The sequence below is a fragment of the Rhinolophus sinicus genome, chromosome 1, assembly GCF_057876585.1.
Source record: "Rhinolophus sinicus isolate RSI-liver-muscle chromosome 1, RSI-T2T, whole genome shotgun sequence".
NCBI classification, from domain to species: domain Eukaryota; kingdom Metazoa; phylum Chordata; class Mammalia; order Chiroptera; family Rhinolophidae; genus Rhinolophus; species Rhinolophus sinicus.
In genome coordinates, this window is record NC_142501.1 from 155,461,421 (window position 1) to 155,488,934 (window position 27,514).

Here is a 27,514-nt window from a genome sequence, read left to right on the forward strand (position 1 = left end):
GTTTATTGCCACAAAAACATCATACGGTTGCTCTCCTATCCATATTTTTGTTTAAGAAATTGAGACACCAAAACGTTAAGTAACTTGCCAAAATCAAATTGTTTGTTAATGGCAAAATACTACTTAAAATCAGATCTTTCTCATTACATGTGTTTCTATTTGATTTTATGTAATGCCCATGTCTTAACCTCCTGAGAGTTTGTAACGAAATTTAGCTATCAATTTAACATTTGGGCTTAAACGTGTATGATTTGTTATGTTTGGGTCAGAGGAAAGTGGAACGGGTGTGGGAAGAGGAAGCTGGTCTTTCAGAAATCATTATTTTAGGTGGAACTTAAAAGAATGTGTAAAATTTTGAAAAATGAGTCAATGAGAATAAAGTATCTGGCTGAAGTAAATATAGGTGCCTGAAGAGACAAATACCAACTTTGATGAGTTTTCTATTTTAAGACACACAGAGGTTATATAGTATAATTTACTGTTGTAAGGATTTGACGGAGTCAGATCATGGATGCTTTTGAATTTCAGATACGCAATGTGACATAATTCACTGGAAATAGAAAAGATATTGGAGATTTGAAAGAAAGAAGGATTGTAAAATGTCTTGGGCTGTATGTCTTTAAGGCAATATCTCATGTAACTTAGTAAAGAAGGTTGTTATATCCTGTTATTATACTAGTCTAAGACAAACATTATGGTGACCTCAACTGGAGAGATGGTGCGGGGCATATCAGGCAACAGGAAGACAAACTTATTAAAATATGAGAAATGTGAGAAATCGGGGAAATAGATAAATAGAATATGCCTGGGTATTTGAAAAACCAGCCATGGTATAAACCACCATAAGAAACCAAGCTGAAATGAGAAAGAGGATATCTTACACTTAGTAACTTGGAAAGTGTCTAGGAGGTGTTGTGAATTAAATATGATGCTCAAAGGAGAAATGCAAATGTATAGATGATATTTTTTAAGACAAAGCAATAAATGAACTTCCCCAGAGGAAAAGTGAGAGAGTAATTGTCAAAGACTAGAACTCAAGTATACCCTGTGATTCAGGGACTGGTACAGCAAAGGCAAGTCAGAAAAATACAGAGTATCAAGGAGACGGGAGTAGAGAGTGAGGGGAACCATGGGAGAAAATAGCGAGGAAAAAACAAGTGGAGTCAAGACTGAAAATGCTACACAGATGTGGAATGAGGTGGAAACAAAGAAGATATTTTGGATTTATGGAATTATTATCACGGTAATCATTGAGATATACTCCAATTGGTTCAGAACTAAGGAATGTGGGAGGAATTAAAAGTAGCATTACTCTTCTGACATTTTAGAAAAGGGGGTAAAGATACTTACGGAATGGTATCTGTGACTATGGGGACAACTAGGATCACAGAAAGGTAATTTTTGGATAGAGATTTGTAGCTTAAAAGATACAGGTCAATGGTGAGAAACTGCGGAAACATACCAAAGAGATGGGAATAAACTCATGGAGCAGGTTCCAGAGGATCAGGGTCACAGCCAAAAGACTTAGACCTGTACAGACTGTACCAGTTTCTCTGACACAGCAGAAAAGGAGAAGAAGATGAATAAATATAATACATACTTTGAAATGCAGGGTAGAAAAGTTGACAGTAAATGGTCTTACTTTTGCAATGAGGTGGAGGATTGGGTTTTCAACTTAGTGAGGGAAGTGTTTATGGGTTTGGGATACTTAAAATATCGAACATTATTGGTTAATGTGAAAAATAAAGATGAATAACAAGATCCACAGTAGTAACTAATAACTAGGTGAGAGTAGACCTCAGATTATTTTCCTTACCCAAGTAGATTTATGGCAAGATGGTGGCAGTATACTATCAATAGGTCAAGGGAATTGTTGGGATGGAGAGAGGGGTTTGAATGTGTTTGTGTTAAAATGACTTATCCTGAAATATTGGTTGAGCTGGGAAGGAAGGTTGAGGCATAAACCAGAACACTGAAAAAAGCTCGAGTGACTAGAGATGGGGAAAAAAGGCAAACACCAGGCCTCATGAGATTGATCAATCTCAAGAAATAAAGATTTGAGCTTTTTATCAGATGGGAATTTCAGCATCAGAGAAGAAGAGAATTTCTGGATGATAACTTGATCCAAACAATAGTCATGCATGCAGAATGGTGAAGATAGGTGAAATGAAGGTTATTAAAGGCAAAGAGTGAAATATATTCCACACTAAATGCCTATGTTTGCCAGGCATTTTTCCCGTTGCTAAGAATGCAACAACGAATAAAAAGGCATAGTTCCTGTCCCTGAGGAGCGGAAAACCCTTGTTGAAAAACAAATATGAAAACCTCATTGTTGTGAAATGCAATAAATATTTTAACAAAGCTGTAATAAGGGGCAATAGGCACAAAGGAAATACCTAGTTCATTTTAGTTGATGGATAGGGGAGGCAAAGAGGATCGTCATGAAGCCCTGAGTCCTGAGAATGACCTTGAGGCCAGAAGAAGAAGTGTTTGACCTGAGAAGGGGAGAGAACTATAACTTAAAAGGAAAGGAAGAAGAGTGTTTTGGATATCAGAAACAAGTCACCACAACTAAATCAAGGAGTGAATCAGGGTCATGAAGTTCAAGGAAGGGAGTAGATGGAATGAGACTAGAGAAAGAGCAAGGCATGCTGGGCTCCTTAGGAACATGAATTTTCTTCTGTGGATAGTGGGGATTTATTGAAGGGTTTTAGGAAGGAGAGTGACCTTTAGAGAGTAACTACTTCTGTAGAACAAATGATAGCAGTGCACGTTAATAAAACGGGACTGCTCAAGTTGGGCTCATAATTTTGTGGTGAGTTCAATGTTTATCAGCTAATGTTCATAGAAGAACAGAAGACGGAAGGAAGAAAAGAAAGTGAAGTCCAGAGAGGAGCAGGATCTTGCCCAAAGTACCCCAATAGTCTGAGGCAGGCCTCAAAAGTACTTAACATGTGCCTATTTACAAAAGCAGGCTTCAAGTTCTTTGTCTCTTTAGTGAATGATGTTCATACATGTAACTGGCTGATTGTGTTTCACATTGCTCATTTTTACAATGTTCTTTTCTTCTGTTCACTACCTGTAATAGATATATTCAGGACTTAAGCACAGGTAGAGGCCCTTCTAAAGTAAGTAAGTAAAATATTAGCATAATTGGTGATTTTCCTTCGTATTATCACTTGCGTTTGTATCATGCTAAATGTATGAGGGAGGGGACACTCCTAATTGTCATATATTTTATATTGCTTAGAAAGCCCAAGTCAGTGTCTATTGTGAATTTGAACTACTCAACTAATACTTATTCTAAGACTATGTCTATATTGAGCAAGGTGGAAGCCATGAAAAGAAATGATGAAGTAACCCTACTGGCATAAGTCCAACTGAAAAGGCCATGTCTGCCCTGTGCATCCTATGTATTAGTTTTTGATTGCCAAAGGCACAGGCAAAAATGTGTGATTTCTAAGAAAAGAAATACAAAAGCAAGCCTGTGCTACCCAGTCAATATTTCCTTTTCATTTTCTCAGCAAAACGCCTTACATACTGTGCAATAAATATAGCATTTCCTTGTGACTCTTTCAACAATTTTGAATTACAGTAATCAGTATACTTATGGACTTATTTGGGCTGGAAATGTATGCAAAACCTAGATCAAGGAAATCACCAACAATACATTAGCGAAAAAGGTTTATCCAATAAAAAATTGAAAAGCCAGAGATTTAAGTCACACCAGGTGCCATTGGCCACGTAACCATCAGAACACAATCAGAAGTAAGGAGCAAGGTTCTATGTGGGCAACCCAAGGTCTCCTAATGTGTAACTTGTGTTGCCATTTTATAAGGGAAAATAAGATTTCATCTATTGAAATTTTATGACACCCTGGGTGAGGATCAAAATATAATCAAAGCAAAATGTTCTAGGACTATTTGTCATAAATAGAATTTATTCACCCCAAGCTCTTTCCCATATTGGGTGACATATCTGAAATGTTCAGGCATGAGATTTGGGAGAAGTGCAAAGGTAATAGCTGAAGCCTATTAATAATACCCTCAAGAAAGAAAGCAGCTAGAAAAGCAAGATCAACAGTACACCAAAGGGAACAAAAATGTTCAGAAAATAACTGTAAGAAACTCCACATATCATCCATATGGTGTTTTAAAGATGTTTTGTAGATGAGGAAACTGAAGAAGTGAGAATTTGCATTATTTGCTCAGGATCCCACAGCTATTTGGAGATAGAGCTGGTACGAAAAAGCCTGCTTCCTAAGTAATATTTGAGGCACTGCTTAAGAACTTCCAAACATAGAGGGGAAAAGAAAGTAAAAGAAAATAATTAGTGTGTATTTGTGTAATTATTCAGTTTTATAAACAATATAACACATAATTTATTACTCTTAAAAATTATTAGAAAAGGATAGATATCTTAGAATTATTTATATAGATAATTGTTTTAATTCTTTCCATAAGATTTATCAAATTTAGTAATATATAATACTACTGATATCTGAAATAGTTATTTAAATAACTAATAAAGATATTCAAGAATCATAGAATAAGATTATCTGAGCAAGACAGACATCATGGAAACATAAAGCTCACGGTGCTAATTATAGGACCCACTCTTAATCCTAGTTATTCTTATGTTACATAGACAGTCATGTGCCACTTAACTACAGGGCTGTGTTCTGAGAAATGCATCATTAGACAATTTCCTCCATGTGGAATGTCATAGAGTACACTTATATGAACCTAGATGGTATAGCCTATGGCTCCAAGGCTACAACCCTGGACAAAACAACACGAGATCAAATCAAGCACAAGTGAAATCATGCATCAAGAGAATCCATAAACACAAGATATATGATATGAGGCTGCTGTCAGCCTAACATGACATACTATTTCATAGAAAACTTTTTTAAGAAGTGGAAAGAGTACACTGTAACATAATGACTTAAAGTATAGTATAGTAAATCAAACCAGTAACATAGTTGTTTCTTATCATTTTCAAATATTATGTACTGTACACAATTGTACCACGTTTTTATACGACTGCATCTCAGCAGGTTTGCTTATACAAGCATCACCACAGACATGTAAATAATGCTTTGCTCTACCACATTATGATGGCTACGATCTGACTAGGTGATAGGAATTTTTCAGCTCCATTATAATCTATGGGAACATTGTCATATATGCCCACTATCATCGACCAAAAGGTCCTTATATGGCACATGTCTGTAATCATAAAATTTCACTCAAGTTTATCATGCATTTTTGAGCACATACTATATATTAGACCGAGGTTTCTCAACCTCTGTAGTATTGACATTTGGGGTTGGATAATTCTTTATTGTGGGGCTGTCTTGTGCATTGTGAGATGTTTAGCAGACCACTGGCCTTATCCATAAGATGCCAATAGCATCAACCACTAAGATATGAGCACCAAAAATGTTTCTAGAAATTTGCAAATCACTTCTGGGGAGGCAAAATTATCCCAAATTAGGAACCACCATGCTAGATGATGCAAAAGGTCATATAATGATATAAAGATGTAGATGGCATGGTTCCTGCTAACAAGAAGATCATGACTGTGGAAGACAGATCATGACTTTGACATGTAAGTAATTTTCATCACTCCATAATCTTAATTTCACCCTTCCCACTCTCTTCCACCATTTGTATCTACTGAGTATATCCCTTTTAATATCTGAAGTAAAAAATTATTTGAATCCCACAAAAACTTAGACCCTCCAATGAGCTTGTCAATTTTTCAATGCCCCTTAAACTCCTTATGTCTAGATGTCACTCTTTTTCCACTTTGAATTTCATGGTAAGCATTATTAAAACACATTCACCTATATACTCAAATCCCTTACTCGTCTTTGATTTAACTACACTGACTTTAAATCATTTCCTAGGTTAATCCAAATTCTACCTTCTGCCCCTGTGAATGTAGCTGAGAAAAATACACTGAATCATGATAAACATTCTTGCTTTAAAATGAAGTCCAAAAGTCACATTACATATTGACTCAAACTTTCCTAGAATATTATTTAATACCCAGAGCAACAATACTTCTTCCCTACCTGTATGTCCAATAGCAGATAGCTTTGCTTCTTATTTTATCGAGAAAATAGAAGCAATCAGAAATGACATCTTCAAAATTATGCCAAAAAATAACTCCTCCATCTATTTATTTCTCCAAATACTATGTTATTCTTCAGGAGTTATTGCTGCTCTTAGCAAACCCAAATGCCAATCTTGTGCACAAGAAACCATACTTTCCTGTTAACTCAAGGATCTGCATTTCATCACTGTTTTCTACTCTTTACTTCCTTCCAATCAACATTTTATAATTTCTCCAATCTAAGAAAACATACCCTTCACTTGATTACGTTCCCTTGGTAACGCTACCCCATTTCTCTCCTAATCTTTGCAGGGATAGGGGAAATACCTTTTTCAAAAGTTGTGCATACTTGGTATCTCCAGTTTCTCTTCTCTCGTGTTTTTTTTTTTTTTTTTTTCTTGTTATCAGATTTTTACATCATCTGCAGTCCACAAAAACTTTTAATAAGGTCAAAATTTGCATTCATTTCTCTAAATCCAGTGGTTATTTCTAGGTCTTCTTACTTCTGCTCTCACCAACATTTGACATTTGTGACACTGTCTTTGTTTAGCTCCCATGTCACTATACTCTCCCAATTCTTGCACCTTTTTGGTCACTCTGTCACGGAATCACTGATAGTTCCTCTTCAATTACAGGACATGTGATGAAAAGTGTCCTAGGGTTCATTCTTGGAATTCCCTTTTCTGTCTGTACTCATATCTCTGTTGAATTTATCCAGGCTCATGTTTTTAATTATCATTAGTTTATGTCTCTTAAATTTAGCTGCAAACCAACCTCTCCCCTATATTCCAGACCTGTATGTCCAACAGGATAATCTCCTTTGATGTCTTAATAGGAAATATCAAACTTAACATATCTAAAACTGATCTCCTGACTTCCCCCAAACCTCGCTACTCTTACAAACTTTCCATTACACTTGACTTTCTGTCATCCTTTAGACCAAAAACTACTTAGTCATCCTTGACTCCTCTCCTTTTTCTCACACCCACATGTGATCCATTAGCAGATCTCTTTGGCTCTGTTTTCAAATGGTATCCAGAACCTGTCACTTCTACCACTTTCATTGTTACCGCTATGGTTCAAGCCACCATTATTATATTTTCCTTGGATTACAGGAATGGGCTAATGAGTTTCACTACTTCTTCCCTTCATTAAATGAGAAGTCAGAGTGATGCTCTTAAATGCAATTCATAGTATTTCACTCTTGCATACAATCTTCCATTGGGTTACCTGTCACTTCTTTGCATTAAAATTCCATCCACATCATTAAAATGACATAAAATACCTTAATTCATCTGGCCTCATTATTCCTCTCAGACCTCATGTCCTGTACTCCTCATTTAGTTCCTGCTCTTGTAGTACTGGCCTCTGCTAGTCCATGAGCATACTAAATGAGCTGCCACCGGAGGGCTTTCCATCGGATCTTTCTCAGTGTAGAATTGTTTCCCCTCTTCTGTTCTTAAGTCTTTCTTGACCTTTTCCTTGAGGCTTTTTCTAGCTATGTTACTCAATACTCCTGACATTTCCTACTCCACTTCCTTTACTTATTTTACTTCTCAGTATGTAATACAGTCTAAATACCATCTATTTTACTGTTTTTAATTATGATTGTTTTCTCCCTGTCTACAACTGTTTGTGCTTCTGTTGCTCTGTACATTTATAAATTTGTATCCCTTAAAAAGAACATAAATTTTATGAGGGATGTATACCAAGAGCCCATAACAGTGCATCTAGTTTAGTTTAAATAAGTTTAAATGTTTTATTCAGTAAGTTTCAATGTTCATTTAAATAGCTTAAATAACTGTTCAATGAGTGAGTGAACTGAATGAAGCTATGTTATTGACTAAAGTACAGCATCAGTGTAAATACTCTGTCAATGAACACACCCAAGTAAGCAATTACTATACTTATCTGACTCTTGGAGGATATCTTCACAGAGATGTTCAGGTTTCAACTTTGTCTTGGAAAGCATATGAGTATAGGGGTTCATCAGGAAGTCTGAAGAGAGGGCATTCTCTGTCACCTGTACTTGGGAAAGTCATGAGGACATGAAATTATTGAATGGTTTCAGGACAAGTTGTGGGTAAGACATAAGGAGACACAGAAAGTGAAGCCAGAAATAACTCCCAAAGAAGATATGGAATAGCCTTGAGTGCTCTGTTAATATCTTGGGTGTTATTCTACATATAATATGAAGCCATAAAAATATTTTTTGCAGGAATATGACTCATCACATCTGTTTTTTGCAAAATAATCCTGAGAATAATATGGATAATGACCTGAACAATATAAGGTAGAAGTTCAAAGACCAGTTAGGAAACAAATTACAATTATTTAAGGAAGAGAGTGACATGAATGAGCCACTGCCAACAGTGGTAGCTATTGCTATCATCCTTCCACAAACCGCAAACCCCTCTAAAACTTTTCTCGGAGAACCAGCTTCTGCTCAAAACTCTCCTAAAGTGAGACGGTCCCACTAAAAACCTGTCTGACATTACCCGGAGTAAGATTTTTACTGATATATCCCCTCGCGCGAGGGAAGTAAGAGAAAAAATAAACATGTGGGATTACATCAAACTAAAAAGTTTTTCACAGCAAAGGAAACCATCAATAAAACAAAGGAATCCTACTGAATGGGAAAGATATTTGCCAATGATATATCTGATAAGGGGTTAATATCACAAATTTATAAAAAACTCACTCGACTCAACTCCAAAAAAACACACCAACCCAAATAAAAAGTGGGCAGAGGACATGAAGAGACATTTTTCTAAAAAGGACATACAGATGGCAAACAGACAAATGAAGAAATGTTCAACCTCTCTAACGATCAGAGTAATGCAAATAAAAACCACAATGAGATACCACCTCACCCCAGTCAAGATGGCTATCATCAATAAATCAACAAACAACAAGTGCTGGCGTGGATGTGGAGAAAAGAGAACGCTGGTACACTGTTGGTGGGAATGCAGATTGGTGCAGCCACTATGGAAAACAGTTTGGAGGTATCTCAAAAATCTGAAAATGGAACTACCTTATGATCCAGCAATCCAACTCCTAGGTATCTATCCGGAGAAATCCAAAACTCCAATTTAAAAATCTTTATGCACTCCTATGTTTATTGCAGCACTATACACAATAGCCAAGACCTGGAAACAACCGAAATGCCCATCGGTAGATGACTGGATTAAGAAACTGTGGTACATTTATACAATGGAGTATTATGCAGCCATAAAGAAGAAAGAAATCTTACCATTTGCAACAACATGGATGGACCTAGAGAACATTATGTTAAGTGAAATAAGTCAGAAAGAGAAAGACAAATACCATATGATCTCAGTTATATGCAGAATCTAAAGAAAAGAAAAAGTGAATGAACTAATCAGAGACAGTTTTGGAAACATGGAGGAAAAACTGAGGGTTGCTAGAGGGGCGGGGGGGTGGGGATAAAGGGAAGGTGAGAGGTTTAGAAAATAGTCGGTAACCACAAGATGGTCATGGGGTTTTGAAAATTAATTTGGGGAACGTACAGAGGGATAGTGGATTGGGGAGGGGGGTTCACACAGTGTGGGGGATATAAATGATAAACGTCTAAGTTTTACTTTGTCTTGTGCACCTGAAACTAATAAAATAATAATAAAAAAATAATAAATACAATAAAATAAAATCCTGTCTGATTTTGGAATTTTGTTTCTGTTTAATTATACTTTCAATAAGATAATTCAAATTCTAGTTTTAGGAAGTTCTAAAGGTCTCCTAATATTTGGCAAAAATGACTCACAACAGCACATATTCATCGCATTAATTTTGCCATAACCATTTATCCACCTAATAATTATTCCCAGGCAATTCTAAACATCAATTGGCCCCTTAAATATTCATTGGCTTTTCCTCTGCACAAACAGGAGCTCTTAAGGAACAGCTATGGCTGTATGATTTCAAGAAATTTCTACAATATTAGGCTTAAATATCTATAGTAGGATAAAAGTAAGAACTCGGAGATGGTGTGGGCATTTCTTAAGCTGTCACACATGACAGGCCGTACCCACAGTACTTTATGGATATTAATTTATATAGTTCTATCAGTAAGTGACACTAAAAAAATTAAGTATCCTGCCAGGATAACAGTTTTCTGTACATGGGATCATGAGAGTTTCAGTTTAGTCTACCTGACTGTAAGACTGCATATGAAAAATTACATGGAAATTGATATATTGGTAATTACACAATCCTCTTCTCTCCTTCTTACTTGTAAATATATTTTCATTTCTGTAAACTATTTTTGTTTGAAATCTGAATTAACTACATAAATTCTTTAATTCTACAGTTCACTTTATGAACGTAGACACACTTTTAGTGACTTTTACATAATGAGCAGCTGTTTGTTAGGTTCACTTGGTATAAGGTGACCTGATCTGATTCATAGACATGGTTCAGTTTGGGATAGTTATTGCTGATTTATTTTCTTCTAGATCAAAATCAAGCAACATGAGCAGCAGTGGGCAGTTCTCCAAAATCCCCAAGTTTATGGCCAACATCAGCTGGCTTGTAACCCATGGAATCACATTGAAACAACTCCCTATTACTTTATTCCTACTCTAGGGTGTCTACTTCTCTTAACCCTCAAAATTAAAATGATAGCTGTTGAAGAGAAAAGTTTTAACATATGAATTTAAAGAAATTTTGCAGTGAATTTACAGAAATTACATTTCAAATATGTGTTTGTTACACAATAACAATAAATATAGTAATGAGAAAAATGGAAGTGATTCTTCATTGGATTTAAAGTTTTCTTTTGTGTGTTTGTGTATTATTTCACTGAAATCTTAGAGTAATTCCTTGTTAGACTGGGTAGAGATTAGTATTTTCATATTACAAAACAATCTGTTACTTAAAATTATTCACTGTCTTCCCCAAGCTCTAATTATTATTTTAACGTTGTTTTGCAAAATCCAACATCAACATTGTCTTACAGAAGTTTTATTTTTCTAACGTGACAAGTAAATAGCAAAGTAGAGACCTGACCCCAAGAAGCTGACAATTTATTTTAAACAATTTAAGATTTGGATTCATAAGTCCTATTTCTGCCATGAGCCTCTTATACTTCGCTTTTCTGGGTGTCATATGTCTTTGATATAAATGAGATTCTGAGATAATAGTACAGAGCCAATAGAGAAAACTAACCAATTCAGGCTGCTCGTTTAAATGATAATGCATTAAAAATATATTAAATATGAACAGAACTATTCAGTTTGTATCTAAATGTATGTTAAGATTCTTCTTAAGAGAAATCTTGAAAATTTGAGTTTATGTTACCACTTGATGATTTGGTTAATTCTTTCAGTCCTAATATTAAGAAATAATAGAATAAGAGAACTTAGATCCAGAAGAAAAATATGAGCAGTATTCTATGGTAATGCACACACAAAAAAGTGTAGTGGTCAGAGATTCTGTAGAAGTAAGACTTGTAGGATAATTAGAAATAGCAGGACGGCATTTTGAGGTGAAAATCTATAAAGTTTACAGTTCCACTATGAAACAACCTGGAGGTGACAGAAAATCCTCAATCCTATTTTTGAGAGATTTGATTTTAAAATGATTTTTAGTAAACACACAATGTGATATATAGATGATGTATTAGAGAATTGTACACCTGAAATCTTTGTAACTTTACTAACAATCGTCACCCCCAACAAACTTTAATTAAAAAAAAAAGTAGCTCTTTTCTAAAGCTCTTTTGCTAAAAAAATTATTTGAGTAAATCTAGATTTCAATTAGATCCACGTATTCTAATTGTAGGAAGTAGTAGCACCTTCTGATGACTACTAAACTGTCAGTAAAAATAAGAATACCTAAGAATGTTCCATCAACATTTGCAGAAATGAGTATTTCTCGTTGGATGAGCAAATACAAATGTTGTTTTGGGGTAATACATGGCAGAAGATGAACGACAATTTTTATTCATTTAGACACTCATTTAACAAATATTTAATTGCCTACTCAGACCCTAATAGTGTGATATTATACTTTAATAGTTTATATATATATATATATATATATATATATATATATATATATATATACACACACACACACACACATACATACAGACACACAGACATGCATATATATGCTATTTATTTAGTTACAGATAACTAAAATATGTCTATATATAGATATATATAAATCCATAGGTAGATATCTCATATATATACATATGCTATTTACTTGGTTAAAGATAACTAAAGTTACCTACAAATAGCTACTCTGCACCAGGCCAAAATGCACATGCGTTTATAGGGTTATACATTTTGGAGCTAATCTGTTACTTTATTTTTCTGAATAAGTTTGACTGGAAAAATCCTACTTCTACATGTGTTCTTTCATCATTCATATCACAGCCCACTACCACCATGTTTGGCTGGATAATCAAAAAGACAGTGCAGAATAAAAAAAAGATGCCGTCTAATCTATGTTTTGTGATACTTGTCTTCCTAATTGACATGTGTTGAGACGGTTGCAATTCCTAACTGTTAAGCATTTTTCACTGTGTTTCTGAGTAATAAAACTATGTAACTATTTTTTTTTCTTTCTACAATAAATAAATTTGAAGCACAATCTTACGTGTGTAGTCTATTTAAATTTTTCATACTGACAGATTAACTTGACATAACCATTCCTTTCACCACTTCCTTTTCCCAGTTTGGGTAATACTGAGTCAACTCTATACAAGAGGTTCTTTGAGGTCAACTAATTCTAATTTAGTTCATCACATTTCATATCCTAAAAATATATGGTCCACAAACATACAGTCAGCTGGGCTCTTTTGAACTATTTAACAGTTCTCTGATTTGTTCCTGATTGAATTTCACATACTACCTAAACATTCTCCAGGGTAGTCATGTTTCATGAGTCCATAGAAGCCAGAAGATAACCCGTTAATATTACTACAAAACAATAGGCAACAATGAGAACATAAATGATGTAAGGCTCTCCATTAATGTTGTCTCCAGTGACTTTCATTCAACAAATATTTAACTGAATGACTTGTCTATGGAGCGCCTGACTGTCAAGCACTATTCTGGATCCTGAAGACGCAGCAGGAAACGAAAGAGACAAAATCCATGCCTTCATGGAGCTTACGTTATAATTGGGAATGGCAAAGAAGAAGTACACAAATAATACATATACCTCAGGTGGTGATAAGTGCTCTAAAGAAGTAGAAGGCTGGCAGGGTAAGGGCACAGAGGATGTTTTAAGTAAGAAAGTTCAGAACATCTTCTCTGGTAAAGTGACACTTAAGGAAAAATATAAATTAAGCATGGGAGTGAGCATAGAGGAAGAAAATCCCAAGTAGAAAGAATAGCAACAGCAGATTAATTGCAAAAAATATGTATGTTTGGGGAATTTTGAAAAGACTATCTGGGTGGGGAAGAAGGCAAGAAGTGGATAGAAAGAAACTATGTGGATAGAAAAGTCACAGAGAAAGGGGTGTGCAAATTATTAAAGCTCCATGGGTCAAGTTTAGACTTTGATTTCAGGTGGAAACCATTGGAAAAGGATATGATCTTTATTTATATTTGAGAAGGAAGCCAGGGGTGAAGAAATGATACTTTCTTTACTTTGACCTAACAGAAACCTCTGGGCCATTGGCCTTTCCATATCCTTTATTTTCTTTGTTCATTTTAAATTTTATTTTATTCTAATTTAGGATTTCATGTTTTTCACTTAGTACATATTTAAAATAACTAAAATAACTCCTGTGAATCTCTGGCTTTAAGTAACCCTACTTGATAAAAATCTCAATCCTGGACAGTCCTTAAATTTACTTACACTGTTGTCATTCCAAGCACACTCAATTCTACAGGAAAAAAAAAAAAAATGTTTCTTTATGTTTCCTAGACATAGAATACAATACTGCTTACAAAATCATTTTCTCATTCTTGCATGTACTCTAACGCTTTTCCTTCAGTAAACAATAAAAAAAATAACATTAATTTCTGAAACTTCTTAGCCCTTAGTCAATGCTAGAATACAGTCACCTATTTTGTAAGAAAATTGATTACATTTGGCATAATTGCTTTCAACTTCCTACCCTCACTTTTCTGCAAATTGATGTATATCTGATCGAATTTCTACCTTATTCTCTCCTGTTTTATAATTTCAGGTGACTCTCATATTTTACAAAGATGTTTTATTACTGTGCTGTTTTTTTAGATGGTATACGTATTTTTTTATTTAGATTTTCTTTATCTCAGAAATTTTTGTAGTTTGCAGTGTTCAGCTTTTGCACTACTTTTGTTAAAACTATTAAGTATTCTATTATTTATTGTGCTATTATGAATAGAATTGGTCCTTTAATTTCATATTCAGATTGTTTGTTGATTATATGTAAAAATACAAATTTTTGTACATTGATCTTGTATTTTGAAACTTTACTAAACTCAGTTATTATAGATTCTAAATTGTTTTGTTGATTCCTTAGAAATTTTTTTCTACACATAAGGTTATGGCATCTGTAAATACAGTTTTCCTTTTTCCTTTCTATTTCATATATCTTTCATTTAATTCTCAGGCTTTACTGTACTAGCTACAGCCTCCAGAAAAATGTTGAATAGTCGTGGTAAGAGCAGATATTCTGGTTTTATTCCTAATGTTAATTGGAAAAGCATCTGTCTTTCACCATTAAATATGTTTGCAATAGGTTTTTGTTGAACCCCTTTTTGAGACCCCTTTCATGTATAAAAAATGACTGTCATGCTCTCACATTTTATTCAAATTTACTTGAGTATACAGTTGCAGTTTAGAAATAATTTTCCTTATTTTAATAGTAAAGCTACATTGTCTTTTAATTCCAGTGTTGCTGTTATAATTTGAGAACATTATGATTCCTGATCCTCTGTTTGTGATTTCCCTCCTCTCTCGTCATTTAGATTGTCCTTTGTCTCCAGTGTTCTGAAATTTCATATGATATGCCTTAGAGTGGGTTTATTTTCATCCTTGGAATCTAGCTGTGGTGGGTCCTTTAAGATCAGAAAATAATATCCTTCACTTCTGAGACATTTTCTTGACTTACTTCACTGATGATTTATATCATTCTAGTTGTCTTATCTTTGTTCCTCCTGTTTTCTCTCTCTATCGTTATGGTCTACTTTTTTGTTGCAGATCTCTTCAACTTTGTCATTCAAACCTTTTAATAGTTTTTCATTTCTGTCATAACATTTTTTTTAACTCCGTAAACTTTATTCTGTTTATTCCTCTTTTGTAGAATTCTGTTCTGGTTTTATGGGTACATCATCTCATATTTCTAAAGACAGTTAATATTTGCATCCTTGCTAAATGTTCATCTTTCTGCATAGTCTGTTGCTTCCAAGTTGCTCTTTTGTTTGTGTGCATCTCCATCCTTCATGTCGGAGGCTGTCCACAGATGTCTGGTAACCGGTGGCTCTGTTGATATTTATGGCAGTACTCTAAAAGCATCTTTGGGACCACTGTGTGCTTCAGGATTGGTTGTTGTGGTCTCTTTCTGGCCCTCACTGTCCAGCACAGTCCGGAGCTCCTCTAGTGTCCATCTGGCCTAGTGATCTTGGTCACAGGGATGCTTTTCAAATAAGATTTGGGCTGAGCCCCTCTGGGGAAACCTGGGAATCCAGATCCTTGTTGTTTCTGGTTATAGAATGAGGGAGGGCCACATATCATCAAAGCTGTGAAAAGGTCCCTGGGAGACTCAGTCTGATACTGGTTTTGGGGAGTCAGTTCTTGCATCACTCTCTAACACCCTCCTCAAAGATCACGGGCTGGTGAGTACCTTGATATTTAAACACCGAGTTCTGAAGCATGTGTCTCTCCTATCATCTCTCAGCAGGTGTCCCTGACTCAGGACCTGTAAATCAGGAGGACGGGAAGGCAAGGTCAGGCCCTCATGTCGCTGGAGATGTTATTGAAATCCAGTACAAGGTCTTTGAAATCAAAGTTATGGAATCACATTCCTCCATCTGGGCTGAAGCCAAGGCCAAAGCCAAAGCCAAATTCCTTTGGGAGCTTGGGATCCCCCAAACCTCGAGCCCCTCGGCCCCACGTGGCTCCTTCTTCTTCCCCATCATCCTCATCTTCATCTTCAATCAAACCTCCAAACAAGGAATCTCTGTGACTCTGAGGTCCAGAAGAGATAAAAGGCCCCAAAAGAGATCAAAGAGGCTCATTCCCACACCTGCATCGGAGTGGAACCTCTGGAGGCCCATTCACACCTGTGGGGAGCCTGTGCTACACTGTCAGAAATTGAGAAAACACTGTGCTTTGGTTTTCATTTCATGCTTCATCCACAGAGAAGTTTTTAATTAGGATATTTTTCCTAGTGAAGATTGTGTTGATAAATTGGTGGGTAGGCTTCAACATACTAGTTTTGGCAGGGGTGCAAACATCGGGCCTATGACATAAGATAAGCTTCTGCAGGGCAGAAAATAAGAAATAGTCACTTTGTATTCCCAATGCTCAAGAGGTTTTATGTTATTAATAGGCAGTCATATGTTGTTCTATATTTGTCAGTTGAAGTATTTTTCATTTTAGTAATACACACAGGAATATAGCACAAACTGAATTTTTAGTTAAATACATAATCATCATGGATTTTCTTCATAGATTGTAAATCATACTTTCATTGTATGATAGGAAAAGGAGGAAGAGGAGGGGGGAGGGAAAACTAGAGGGGAGGAAGAGAAGGAAGGGCAATCCAGCATGAATATCACCATAAATACAATTTAGTAATTGCAACCTTAGGCCCCCAATTTAATGCCATACTTGTGATTAGCAGTTACTCTTTATTGATTTTTCCCTTGTATGAATGACCTTGGCATTTTCAAACTCTGTGAGGATTGGTAATAAAGACTATACCTGTTTTACTTAATTATAAAATAACAAGACAGTTTCTGGTCCATCAATATTCTCAAATGGCCAACTGCCCTTGGAGGATGAAATCCTAAGTAACATAAGAAGGCTACTCCTGTGTTCAGAGTTCACCATTCTTGTTTCCTTCTGTCATACATAATCCCCATACTTCCTACTGCGTTGAAGCAGAAAATAATGCTTAACTTTTGATGTCCCAACTTAAAACATGGGTGAATTAAGTTTAATTGTAGGTTTTAAATGTGCTTATTAACATCTATTAATTTTTATTACCCGGCAGTTTTTTTCTGTTGCTGTTTGGTAGTGCCAAACGTTAGCGAAATGGAAGGAAATCATTTGACATTTCTAAAATGAATAAAGCAGTATTTATTTTTTTTAATCAGACATTTCAATATATATTAAACCTTACATGTCTTTTTCCATTAACAATATGCTAGAGATTGGGTTTGTTTTGCATTGAGAAGTGACAATATATCTACAAGGCTTAGAAACCAATCACAAAAGAATAGGAATGATTTAAATTAAATTGGGCTTTCTTTATTTGTCTTAATGAAACATTTAAAATGTTTTGTATACCACCAAGAGAATACCAATATATTCTAATAGGGTTGTTCAAGAACACCATAGAAGATTCACCTGATAAATATTTCCTAAAATACCTGATACAAAATTAAACCTTATAGGGTCAATCTATAGACAAAAAACAAAACAAAAAAACATTTATGAGTCTATTATCTGTTTCTCAAATTTTATGGTACAAAAAGAATCACATGTAGATATTGATAAAATGAGATTTCTGTTGCATGTCCTAGAATCTGATTCAACATATCTGGAAAGAGCACCTATGAATTTACATTTCCAACATATTCTCATGTGATGCTGATTCTGATGGTCTCATGAACCACATTTAAAAAACAATGGACGAGGACATAAAATATACCAAAACCTTAAAAATGTTTTTTGTGTATTCAGTTCTAAGTATATTACAATATCCAACCAGTAGCAAAGTGTTGAATTTTTAGACAAATTTGCCTAGCGACTTAGTGAAGACTAATTTTTCCTTCTATCTAATGTAGTTGTGTTAATACATGGCTTCCAGGGATGTACATGCCCTCCTATTATAAAACTCAAAGGAAGTAAATTAGACACCAAAACATACGCATCCAGTTACTATGTGAGATACATAGTAGTGAGCTTGTGTGGTCATCTGACTTTAAAAATAAGAATTGTTTTATTATGTAATACTCAATGGATTAATGAAGTGTGGCAAACATTTCAATATACTTTAAGACTTAAAATATTCTAAAGGCAGTAGAATAAAGGGACATTGTAATAATTTTAGGAGATGCATTTGAAATAAATGATGACTCCAATTTTATTATGCCAGTTGTCATCATATATTAGAGAAGCAGTAAACGTTTGATAACATGGTATCATTTTTGGCATAGAGTTGTTCCGTCTTGGACATGGCTTTGTTAAAATAGGGCAGATGCTGTTTTTAGCATTTCAGTTCATTTCTACACTTGGTTTACTTTAACACTTTTATCCTTTGTCTTATTCACACGTACCTTGACTAATACAGGGATTAACATGTAACGCGTACAATTGTTCCTGGTCACTGATTCACAATCTTCTAACGTAAAGTTTAAGTTTATTTTTAGTGTCTGCGGAAACAGATTTTGGGCATTAATTTCAGTCCTACATTTTGATCTCATAATTGACATGATTTTAAAAAAACAAATGGAGGATTTCAGTATATATATACATCAGTCCTCTAGAAAATCACATAATTTTTTAGGGCTTCAGAACTTCAGCTTCTCAGACTCTTGCATCGCATCTTGGATAAAAGGTAATATACTCATGTATAACCTAATGTGATATCTAATTCTAATTTTTGATCGCTAGAATAAGTTGAAAACCATCTTAAATGTATATTGTTTATTGATAATTTCTCTTAAAGAAACAATTTAAAGAAATTATGACTTTATGTCAGGATCTGAAGGTGAAGTCAGGATCTCAGTGCTTCTGGATTGACAGCAATCATTGTACCAAGCGAATGATGTGGAACAAGGAGGGCATGTGCTCCATCATCTCTATTGATGGGCTATCCTAGAAATCTTTTTATTTCCTTGACTGAATATATGATATCTGCTGTGTTAATAATTACTTTTACCTGTAACTGAAACTCGAAGTTCAAGTTTTATAAGAAAATGATCTCTTGAGTTGCATACACTCTCTTTTTGCCAATATGTGTATTGTGTCAAAGATTTAAGTAACTTTTAAGTAACCATTTTCAAGGTTACTTTATTACCATCACTGATTCACTTTCTATTACTTTTCTACTGATCTTTTCATCATCAAAATAGTTTCTATTTTTCTGCATAATTAACACTGTATAACAGACTATTTTGTTTTAATAATCCATTTCATTTACCACATTTTCATGTCATTTGTTATTTGGCTATAAAAAAAGCTTTTCTTCTAGGTCAAATTTTATCATTGTGTTCTTTGGTTAATATTCTTTCACAGCTCCTAAATTACCTACCTGTCTATGTATCTGTAGAAGTCCAATTTCTGTGAATTTCCCTATGTCCTCTACTTTCAATGAAATTTGAGGCATAAATGACACTAAAAGTTGAATTTTTTGTTTGTGTCAAACATGACTGAATATTTGGTAAGTCGTAGATGACAGAAAAATTTCATTAGATAATATATAGTTTTCTCACTTTTTCTAATGCCACAGTATGGAGTTTAATCCAAGGAGGCAACATCAGCTGATAAGGAACAAGGGAAATACATCAGTCACAAATTCTGCTTTCTGTGTTAGAGATGTAGAGTTATTAGGCAGGAGAATATTTCTTCTATCATCAGACAAATGATGTCACTATAATGGTTTTTCAAAACTGATTGCCAAAAATTATCAGGGGACAAAATAACCTTTTACTGATTATGTACCTTATAGTTTGCAAACTCTTTTTACTTAGAAGTCTATAATTGAGAAATAAATAATCTGCTTTACTTGTTTTTCTACAGCAACAGAACTAGGTTCTTTTATATACTTAATTATAAAAACATATCAAAGACTCTTCAATTTGGTTAATTATGGTGAATAAGATTATTTGGAGATTAAATCATTTTTACCAGTTCAATTTCTTAAAGTATCTACAAACATTTTCTCTGAAACTTCTTTTTAACTTGACTTTATTATTATTAATTTTCTAATATTAGGGTTTTACCACTTACACAGTTATCAAGCCAGAAACCTGAATCATTTTCTTTATTATAAAATCAGTCCCTATTGCTTGACATTCTATCTTCCAAACATTTGTTTGAACTCGGCCTTAATTATTATCCCTACTGTCATTATGTAAGTCCCGTATAATCTCACAACATCTAAATGGTCAACCTGTTTCCAGTTTTGTCTTTCTTACCTGCTGAACTATTTCATTTCTAACATGCTATCCTCTCTCTCATTTTTGTTTCTTTGCAGGTTCTCAAAACCTGTATTTACTTATCCTACATAATCCAGCACAAGCTTTACCTTTTCCTATATTTTAATACCCACCCACATTGTCTTGGCCTGTTTAAGATGTCCATTTTGCGTGTTTCTATGGAACTTTAGTATTTCTATACCACAGCACTTACCTTTAGTTGCAAATGTCCCCTACTAGTCTAAAACTTCCGTGATGTCAGGCAAAGCATTTTCATTATCTTTGGATTTCTAGTAAGTTTCACAAGGCTTTGGAGCATAGTTTGATAAATAAATCATTTATAAGTTAGGAATGAATGTGCTATTGACCTGTCACATGTGCTTTCACAGAATTCAGCCAAATATGAAGATCTTTGTCCTTGCCTTCATCATGGCTCTCATGGTTGCCATGACTGTAAGTAAATCAGAAATTTTGAAGAATGTGTTCTCAGTAATAATGCAAAGATTCGTATTTCTTGTTTTCTGGACCATATTTGCATTGCCCGAACATGGTTTTATTGATTTTAATGTTTTTATACAGACATTTTCTCCTAACTAATCAACGTAAGTTCACTAAGTACTTAAAATAAGTCTTGAGTACACACACAGACACACAGAGAGACATTAACATATGGACACGGTAGTGTAATTAGCTTAATGTAAAACAAAATTTGAAAAAGAGCTCCATAAAGATGTGTGGCTGAGATGTTTATATGCTTATAAAAGAGACTTAACTATTAAAAGATCTAGACCTACCAAATGTCAAGAGTTCCAAGCTGGTATTGTCATTTATTACTGTGTGTCACCAGGTAAAATTTGACCCCTCTGTAACTTTTCCTTCCTCTTCACCTCCCCGTCCTCCTCTTCCACCTTTTCCCCCTTCACCTTCTCCTCCTCCACTATCTCTTTTATGTCCTTCTGTTTCCTACCTCTCAACTTTGTTTTCTCGTCTGTTAAAATTAATGGTATCTCAATTGGATTGTTTGGCATTTTGTTGTTGAGTTATGAATTCCTTATATATTTTGGATATTAGCCCTTTATTGGAGCCATTGTTTACAAATATCATCTCCCATTAACTTGGCTGCCTCTTTGTTTTGTTGATGGTTTCTTTTGTTGTGTAGAAGCTTTTTAGTTTGATATAGTCCCATTAATTTACTTAGTTTTTACTTCCATTGCCTTTTAGGTCAAATTCAGAAAATCTTCTTTGAACCCAAGGTCCATAAGTGTAGTACCTATGCTTTCTTCTATGCAGTTTATTGCTACAAATCATAGGTTTAGGTCTTTGGTAGAAGGGATGATAGAAGAGGGTAAAAAGTTTGAAATATATGATGGTGGAAGGAGAACTGAATCTGAGTGGTGAACACAATGTAATATATAGAGGATGTGTTATAGGTTTGTACACTTGAAACCTAGGTAGTTTTGTTGACCATTGTCACCCCAATAAATTTTAAGTAAAAAATTGAGGTATCTTTCACTTTGGTATTCTTTGTATCTAGTTACTGAGAAATTCATCAAGAAGTAATACTTTAAACAACCTAGAAAGTTCTAGTGGATGTTACAAACACAAATTGGTCATTTCAACACAGTTTATCACAGTATTTTTTGTAAAAGGATAGAAGTGGAATAAATTAAAATCCAAGAACAGAGAAAAACATAACCATAACACCAGACTTTATCAGCACAATCAATATTTGCATGTATGAAGATTTTCAGCAACTTAAAACATATTTATACAAAAACACTGGTCTTGAGCAAATATAAAATTTGACTTTTCAATTTTACTCTCCTATTCACACTGTTCGATTTTCCTCCTTTACATACACAAAAGAAATTTGGGCCAGAGTGAATTGATATTGGAATGTATCAAATTAATTACAGCAAAATTTTACTCTTCTCTCACTTTAAAAGTGCCATTAAAAAAAAAAGAAGAAGAAAGAAAAACACCTAGCTTAATGTGTCAGTTACCTAAGACACTTTGCCTCCATTTTGTTTAATCATAATATAGCAACTAAGTGCATTTTTAAATCTGGAGTTGTAAAAATCTTTATTTTCTTCTTTTCTTTTTCAAGAGTGCTGATTCATCTGAAGAGGTAAGTCACTTTCATTTACTGAAAAACTCAATAATTAAACATGTATCACAATATTAATCTCTTCTTTTTTTTAACAGAAATATCGTCATAGAGGAAGACATGTAAGTATTCCCCTGATAATGTGGTATAATAAAACATATTCTCTTAGTATTATTATAAAAGGAAAATCAATACTTGTCTCTGAACATATCTATATAATGAATGGCTAAAGTATACATTCAGTTTATTTATTTATCATATACTGGTAAAGGACCCATAGTTCTTGTGTACTGGTAGTATTTGCATGGAAACTCATAATGCCACCTTGAAGAAATCAACTGTTCTCTCAGAATGTAAGTAACTTTTTGTGGTAAATAATTGCCTTGGCCTAAAGAACAGCTGAAATTCTAATTCTATTAAGCAAAATATATGCCTAATGGAACATAAAGACTGCTAAAAACACGGGTAATAAATTTTTACAATCTGATTCTTTTGAAGGGTGATGAAATAATTCGGTTAAGTTAAACTGACCTTGTTAAATAAGATAGTAAATACTATTTATTTAATATTTTTCTTAATGAAAAAAAACCTTAATATCTCATATTATTTTGACAAGGCATCAATGTGATAAGGTCTGAAAATTATTTTTTCAAATTAGTGTCAGGTGTACTAATATATTACTTAGATGAATTTTAGTATGGCACCAAATTAAAAGATACAAAAGAAGGGATTGAGAATATTGGAATTAACAGAAGTGAATATAAAGAAAGCAGGAGTTTTAAGAGACGGTGAAGTCATAGTAAGTCAGAGTCCAAAGCAGCCATTCCACCTAATCTGGAATTAGCAAATTCCTCTTCCTTGGAAAATTTAAGGATCGGCAGGGTAAGAGATTGAAAGTAATAACATAAAGAATATTTAAATATTTTGTAAATGGTTGGCTATAATTAACAGCTCCAAATTTATTATAATGCAACAAAATTTTCAACAAACAATAAAACTGTAAATACCTTACTATTTTCCCTTCTTTTAAACATTGTTTTCTCATAAAAAACTGAAAACCTAACTAAAAATTGAAAAAAACAATCATGTAGATGACTTACAAGGTCCTACCAACTTTAACAACTTAAGTTTCTAATGGAAATTTTTGTTAAATATTTATAGTGTCATTGTCTCAATTATCTGCAATTTCTTCTTTCCTTTTGTTGTACGCAGAGGTTCCCCCCCCCATACTATTACCCATATCCACAACCGTATCCATCTTCATACCCATATCCATATCCATATCCATATCCAGTGGCTTATGGTGGTCAGTAAGCACAGGACATGATCACAGGTAAGCCACATTTCTAGTGACATTTTTTTGTTCTCCAGAAATGTCCGTGGTGATAGTTAAAACAAGGAAAAGTAAAAGAAAGCCATCAAACCAAAACCAGCCTTTGTTTAAGCAATGTAGCCATGTGTAGCTCTCCTAAAGTGAATGTATTCATCTAAATGCTTCCAAAAGAAAACTTCTGTCCTGGTATGGTTACAGGTGGGGCTTTGCAGATAGGAACACCTGTGTTTGTATCCTGGTCCAGACAACTACTAGTTTCATGACCTTGAATTATTCCTAATCTTTTCTAAACTTCAATTTTATCATGGACAAATAGGTATTATGACAATATGTAACCACTTCATAGAACTGGTAAGACTATTAAAAGACATATTCCATAAAATGCCCTTGATTAAAATTATTTATAATTGTTACTGCACGATGTCCTGCCACTAATCTTTGCCTGGATATTGTTTAAAACATGTCCTTCTAAAATGTAATCTTTGGAGCAGCCACAGCAGAAACACCATGGGGGAACCAGTTAGAAATTCAGAGTCTGAAGCCAAACCCAGACACATTCAATCAGAATCTGCATTTTAATAAGATTTCTATTTGATTCAGAACTCAATAAAGTTTGAGAAACTTTGTCTTGGGGATTCTGTGAGCAATTAATATTGGGACCACTGCTCTAATAATAATACCAACACAAAGATAAGAGAACATTACCAACTTACTTTTAAGAAGTGAATTTTATCTAAAACAATATTAAGTTCCAAATTCCATGAAAGGTTAAATATTTCACTAAAAAATATAGCTGTTCTGCAAATCACAGTTGAACTAGTTCCAACATACTTCAATTATTTTTAAATGGATGTGGAAAATTTATTCAAATTGAATTCCCATTATTAACAAGGTAAAGAGTCTGAACTTCACTCCTTAGGCATTGGTAATACCTGATAGTTGATCAAGGAAGGGTATATTAAAACTCTTTGGGAGAGACAAATACAGTGAAATGTGTATGCCATATTTAAGAGGAGTGGCAGACGAACTGAGATAATCTGGTGATAAAAAGACTTAAAAGAAATAGGAGAAAGAAGCCTAAGAAAAGGCAATCAATAGATTTGATGATGGATTAAATGAAAGACCAAATCAGGGAAGGAGAAATGGATGCAAGTTGTCAGAAATGGATAAGCAAATCAAAGTGCTAAGCAAATGGGACTTTCAAAAAAGAGACAAAGCTCTGCTGTTGTCCATCTCTTTCTTTAGGGAGTTTTTTGTTTTGTTTTGTTTTGGGGCATTTTGCTTTGTGCACACATTTTGCTTGGTTTAAGTAAGGGTCATTAAAGATAACTTGACAATGCTGATTTTGAAAGTGAATAGCATTCAAATTGAAAAGCCAAGTGGGCTGACATGAAAACTGAACCTCATGTGAGAAGTGACAAATGGAGAAAAAAATATGATAGACATTCAAATTCAATAAAATTTTCACTATTCATTCAATGTTTCTTAAGTCCCTGAAGTTCATACAAGGAAAAGTTATACTAGTATGGTGTGTAATTAGTTTTGCCTCAAGATTTAAAGCCATGGAAATATGAATTCTTTAAAAGGTCGTAAAGAAACAATTGGAAATAAATACTTTTTCTTGTGATATTATTTTAGGAATAGGGGTCCAGCCAAAATTGGTATTTAATCAGTCATCAGATGTTTCTGGACCAGATAGTGAGCATGCAGTGAGGCCACTGGGGATGTAAATACCAATAATTCGGTCTCTGTGGCTGACAGCTTAATATCTACTTACAAAGATGGATATAAAATAGGCAATCATCAGTCAGAATATTATTTGATAATGAAGTGATATGATTTGGATGTGTTATTGAGGCCTATTGTACAAGATGGACTATGGCAGGTATGGTGACAGGGAGTATTGACAGACCATTGGGAAACTGAGACAGGAATTAAAGATGAGAAATACGGGCTTGAACTATAAAAGAAATAGTAGAGATAGTAGCAATTTATTCTAAGGTAGTCTGATAATATAAGTACTTCTAAGTTATTTTAGTAAAGCTTTTTTGATGTAAATGATTTTAACCAAGGTATGGTTTTTGGTCAAGGATCCTTTGTCATGTCAAATAAAAATACATCCAAAGTCTTTTCAGAACAGGGAGACACTTTTTTCAGAACAGAGTCCATTGGCATGGGGAAAGTACTCAAATTTCAGAAATCTGCAAGCATGTCAAAATCAAACTGGAAAAGGTTTTTTTTTTTTAATAAGGTAGGGGCAGCTAAACAAAGATTAGTATAAACTTTTAAGGGAAAGGTAGGCAAGCATGAGGAAATGACCAGTAGGAAAGAGTGTCCACTGTGGTCAGCCTTCTCTCAGGATAAGCTGACAAAGGGGGCAAGTTCTACGTTTTGGTGCCAATTCAAGCTTTGGGACAAGCGGAGTTCGGGGGCCCAGAGCAGCATGACTATCATTTGGTGGAGACAAAGCAGGGGGTAACAAATGCGCAATGTGAACACTTGGTCAGACACAAAGGAATCGATCTGGATATAACTCAAAACCAAGAAAGCATAATGGTATTAGCAATGACTTACTCTGTAACTTAATAAAAAGAACATTTTCTCTTTCTCCACAGGCTTGGTGAGAAGTACTTTTTGATCTCTACTTGTGATGATTCTTCCTACTCAAAAATGATTTCACCCATCTAGCAAAACATTATCAGTTCTCATCTAATAAATATATCCAAAGTGCTTCAAAAAGTATTTTATAAAACTGTTTTTAAAACTAGGTATTATTTGTATTCTTTTATGTATTGGACTGGAATTCAAAAAGAGTTTGACCAACAAATAATGTTTCTTTGTACAAATTCCAGCTTTAAATAAACAAATAGAAAAAAAGGAAAAGTCAATCAAGTAATGTTACATGAATAACAGACACCTGAGATCAATGATCAATATTTCTAAAACAATAGTAATGATAATCTCTGGACAATTTGATTGTTTTCTGTACTTTTCTCTGTATTGAAGTATCATAAAATTAAAAAAAAAAACCATGCACAATAAATTGATCTATCAAGCATATGCCAGATTCTCTACTGTATTTATTTCCTAACACTGCCAAAACTAAGTACCAAAACCGGTGGCTGAAAAACAACAGCAGAGTCTTGCTCTTCTGATAGCTCTAGGGTACAGTCTGTTTTGGTCTCTTCCTAGATGTCATGCAGGGTGTCATGTGGGGTCTCTGGTCCCGCTCCCCACATAAGCACGCAGGACATGATGAGGCCAAAAAGAAACACCCATGGAGCCATAGATAGGGAAGTCATACCACTATATTTCCACTGCGGCTAGGTTGGAGACACAGGAAGCAGGAGCCACACGATCCGCAACCCGCCTTCCGCTTCTCTGCCACCAACCTCACTTGCTAAGTGCAAACTGCCTCTCTGCAATACGCAAGCCACACTCCACAATTGCTAGCTTATAACTAGCACGGCAGTTAACTAGCTTATAACACCATGGCAGTTATACAGTGGCTAATGGTGAACCGATAAGAGTGATGGTCAACTAGTCACAGCTGATGACCACCTACTACCCGAGCTAGCATCTTTCCACGTGAGGCTGAGAGCCTGGAAACTGCTCTCT

At 34.5% G+C, this 27,514-nt stretch overlaps 1 long non-coding RNA gene and 1 pseudogene across 1 annotated transcript; one reads left to right on the forward strand and one right to left on the reverse strand.

The window, feature by feature from the left end:
- Window positions 1-15,580: 15,580 nt before the first annotated feature.
- On the reverse strand, window positions 15,581-16,325 carry LOC109439858 (HCLS1-associated protein X-1 pseudogene; annotated as a pseudogene).
- Window positions 16,326-18,799: 2,474 nt separating this feature from the next.
- On the forward strand, window positions 18,800-26,919 carry LOC141568296 (uncharacterized). The gene is made up of 6 exons (XR_016022646.1): window positions 18,800-18,874; window positions 20,846-20,909; window positions 22,564-22,584; window positions 22,662-22,685; window positions 23,776-23,896; window positions 26,512-26,919. It is a non-coding gene; the product is annotated as an uncharacterized LOC141568296 (long non-coding RNA).
- Window positions 26,920-27,514: the final 595 nt, after the last annotated feature.